The following is a 4,259-nucleotide window of genomic DNA, read 5'->3' as shown; positions in this document are numbered from 1 at the left end:
CAATTTTTTTTAAGTTTTCAAAGTTTTTCAAAATCAAATCTTTTTCAAATCATATATTTTCAATCAAATGTTTTCAAAATCAATTTCTTTCCTTTTTCAAAGATACTTGCTAACAATTAATGATTTGATTGAACATTTCAAGTATGTTGCCTTTTCTGTTGAGAAAGGTTTAATGTTTGAATCATATCTTTTCTTGTCAGGCAAGTCATTAATTTTTAAAATCAAATCTTTTTAAAATTGTTTTCAAATCATATCTTCTCAATCACATATTTTTTAAAAACCAATCATATCTTCTTAACCTCATCTTTTTCAAAATAGTTTTCAATCATATCTTTTGGATTTCTAATTTCAAAATCTTTTTCAAAAATTACTTGATCCCTTTCTCACTCTTGATTTTCGAAAATCAAATTAAAGCTTTTCAAAATGCTTTTAAAATCTTTTTAATTAATTTTCGAAAAAGCTCTTCCCCTCTGCTCACATCCTTCTATTAATGGAGTACCACTCCTTCTCAATGCACAATTCGAACTCTATCTTACTAAGTTCGAATTCTTCTACCTCTTCCTTCTAATTTTCTTTTCCTCTGACACCTCAAGGAATCTCTATACTGTGACATAGAGGATTCCACATTTTCTTGTTCTCTTCTCTTTCATATGAGCAGGAACAAAGACAAAGGCATTCTTGTTGAAGCTGACCCTGAACCTGAAAGGACCTTGAAGTGAAAGCTAAGAGAAGCTAAGGCACAACTCTCTGTAGAGGACCTAACAGAAATCTTCAAAGAAAAAGACATGGCAGCCGAAAACAACAACAATGCAAACAATGCAAGGAAGGTGCTGGGTGACTTTACTGCACCTACTCCCGACTTCTATGGGAGAAGCATCTCTATCCCTGCCATTGGAGCAAACAACTTTGAGCTTAAGCCTCAATTAGTTTCTCTAATGCAACAGAATTGCAAGTTCCATGGACTTCCATTGGAAGATCCTCATCAGTTCTTAGCTGAATTCTTGCAAATCTGTGACACTGTCAAGACTAATGGGGTTGACCCTGAGGTCTACAGACTGATGCTATTCCCTTTTGCTGTAAGAGACAGAGCTAGGACATGGTTGGACTCACAACCTAAAGAAAGCCTAGACTCATGGGAAAAGCTAGTCAATACCTTCTTGGCAAAGTTCTTTCCACCTCAAAAATTGAGTAAGCTTAGAGTGGAAGTCCAAACCTTCAGACAGAAGGATGGAGAATCCCTCTATGAAGCTTGGGAAAGATACAAACAATTGATCAGAAAATGTCCTTCTGACATGCTTTCTGAATGGAGCATCATAGGCATTTTCTATGATGGTCTCTCTGAACTGTCCAAGATGTCTTTGGATAGCTCTGTTGGAGGATCTCTTCATCTGAAGAAGACGCCTACAGAAGCTCAAGAGCTGATTGAAATGGTTGCAAATAACCAATTCATGTACACTTCTGAAAGGAATCCTGTAAACAATGGGACTAATCAGAAGAAAGGAGTTCTTGAGATTGATACTCTGAATGCCATTCTGGCTCAGAACAAGATATTAACTCAACAAGTCAATTTGATTTCTCAAAGTCTGTCTGGAATGCAAAATGCACCAAGCAATACTAAGGATGCTTCATCTGAAGAAGAAGCTTATGATCCTGAGAACCCTTCAATGGAAGAGGTGAATTACCTAGGAGAACCCTATGGAAACACCTATAATTCTTCATGGAGAAATCATCCAAATTTCTCATGGAAGGATCAACAGAGACCTCAACAGGGTTTCAACAACAATAATGGTGGAAGAAACAGGTTTAGCAATGGCAAGCCTTTTCCATCATCTTCTCAGCAACAGACAGAGAATTCTAAGCAGAACCACTCTGACTTAGCAACCATGGTCTCTGATCTAATCAAAACCACTCAAAGTTTCATGACTGAAACAAGGTCCTCCATTAGAAATTTGGAGGCACAAGTGGGACAGCTGAGCAAGAAGATTACTGAACTCCCTCCTAGTACTCTTCCAAGCAATACAGAAGAAAATCCAAAAGGAGAGTGCAAGGCCATCAACATGGCCGAATTTGGAGAGGAAGGAGAAGAGGTGAATGCCACTGAGGAAGACCTCAATGGGCGTGCACTAGCCTCCAATAAGTTCCCCAATGAGGAACCATGGGAATCTGAGGCTCAAAATGAGACCATAGAGATTCCATTGGACTTACTTCTGCCTTTCATGAGCTCTGATGAGTATTCCTCCTCTGAAGAGGATGAGTATGTCACTGAAGAGCAAGTTGCTAAATACCTTGGAGCAATCATGAAGCTAAATGACAAGTTATTTGGAAATGAGACTTGGGAGAACGAACCTCCTTTGCTCACCAAAGAACTGGATGACTTGTCTAGGCAGAAATTACCTCAAAAGAGACAAGACCCTGGGAAGTTTTCACTACCTTGTACCATAGGCACCATGACCTTCAAGAAGGCTCTGTGTGACTTAGGGTCAAGTGTAAACCTCATGCCTCTCTCTGTAATGGAGAAGCTAGGGATCTTTGAGGTACAAGCTGCAAGAATCTCACTAGAGATGGCAGACAATTCAAGAAAACAAGCTTATGGACTTGTAGAGGATGTTCTGGTAAAGATTGAAGACCATTACATCCCTGCTGATTTCATAGTCCTAGAGACTGGGAAGTGCATGGATGAATCCATCATCCTTGGCAGACCCTTTCTTGCCACAGCAAAGGCTGTGATTGATGTTGATGGAGGTGAACTGATCATTCAAGTGAATGAAGAATCCTTTGTGTTTAAGGCTCAAGGATATCCCTCTGTCACCATGGACAGGAAGCATGAAGAGCTTCTCTCAAATCAGAGTCAAACAGAGCCCCCACAGTCAAACTCTAAGTTTGGTGTTGGGAGGCCACAACCAAACTCTAAGTTTGGTGTTGAACCCCCACATTCAAACTCTAAGTTTGGTGTTGGGAGGTTCCAACATTGCTCTGAGAAAATGTGAGGCTCCATGAGAGCCCTCTGTCAAGCTACTGACATTAAAGAAGCGCTTGTTGGGAGGCAACCCAATGTTATATTTTACATATTATCCTTTGTTATTTTATTTTATTTTGTAGGTTGATGATCATGAGAAGTCACAACATCAAATTGAAAAAGCAAAAACAGAATGAAAAACAGGAAGAAAAACAGCACACCCTGGAGGAAGAACCTACTGGCGTTTAAACGCCAGTAAGGCTAGCAGGTGGGCGTTTAACGCCCAGTCTGGCACCATTCTGGGCGTTTAACGCCAGAAAGGGGCACCAGACTGGCGTTAAACGCCAGAAAAGGGCAAGAACCTGGCGTTAAACGCCAGAAATGGGCACCAGCCCGGCGTTTAACGCTAGAATTGGCTCAAAACGCATTTTTGCATGCCATTTGGTGCAGGGATGAATTTTCCTTGACACCTCATGATCTGTGAACCCCACAGGATCCCCACCAACCCCCACCATGCTCTTTCTTCTTCACCCATTCACCAATCACCTCAACACCTCTTCCCCAAAAAACCTTCACCTATCAACTCCCATCTTTCTCTTCACCACTCACATCCATCCTTCATAAAACCCCACCTACCTTACCATTCAAATTCAAACAACTTTCCCTCCCAAACCCACCCATAATGGCCGAACCCTACCCTTCTCTTCACCCCTATATATACCCATCTTCACTCCTTCATTTTCACACACCCTAAACACTACTTCTCCCTCTTTGGCCGAACACAAAGCCATTCCCTTCTTCCTCATTTCTTCTTCTTCTACTCTCTTCTTTCTTCTTTTGCTCGAGGACGAGCAAACCTTTTAAGTTTGGTGTGGTAAAAGCATTGCTTTTTGTTTTTCCATAACCATTTATGGCATCCAAGGCCGGAGAAACCTCTAGAAAGAGGAAAGGGAAGGCAAAAGCTTTCACCTCCGAGTCATGGGAGATGGAGAGATTCATCTCAAGGGTGCATCAAGACCACTTCTATGAAGTTTTGGCCATGAAGAAGGGTCAACTTTGATTAAAGGTTGGACCAAGTCCTCATAAACATTTATGAAGAGGGCGCTCAATAGAAGAGAAATTCAAGAGGAAAGCTGGTTCAACTGAGAAGGCATGACCTCAAGCCCATCACTAAGAAAAGGATGGAGCAAGCATGAGGAAATTCCTCATCATGAAATCCCTGAGATGCCTCAAGGGATGCACCTTCCTACACAAAACTACTGGGAGCAAATTAAACACCTCCCTAGGAGAACTGAGTTCCAAC

At 41.1% G+C, this 4,259-nt stretch overlaps 1 non-coding gene across 1 annotated transcript; it reads right to left on the bottom strand.

Annotated features, from left to right (window-relative positions):
• Window positions 1-1,190: 1,190 nt before the first annotated feature.
• LOC130964822 (small nucleolar RNA R71) lies at window positions 1,191-1,298 on the bottom strand. The gene has a single exon (XR_009080893.1). It is a non-coding gene; the product is annotated as a small nucleolar RNA R71 (small nucleolar RNA).
• Between the last annotated feature and the right edge of the window lie 2,961 nt (window positions 1,299-4,259).

This window comes from Arachis stenosperma, chromosome 2, assembly GCF_014773155.1.
Source record: "Arachis stenosperma cultivar V10309 chromosome 2, arast.V10309.gnm1.PFL2, whole genome shotgun sequence".
NCBI classification, from domain to species: domain Eukaryota; kingdom Viridiplantae; phylum Streptophyta; class Magnoliopsida; order Fabales; family Fabaceae; genus Arachis; species Arachis stenosperma.
Note: the sequence above shows the minus strand (reverse complement) of the source record. Positions and strands in the feature narration are given on the sequence as shown.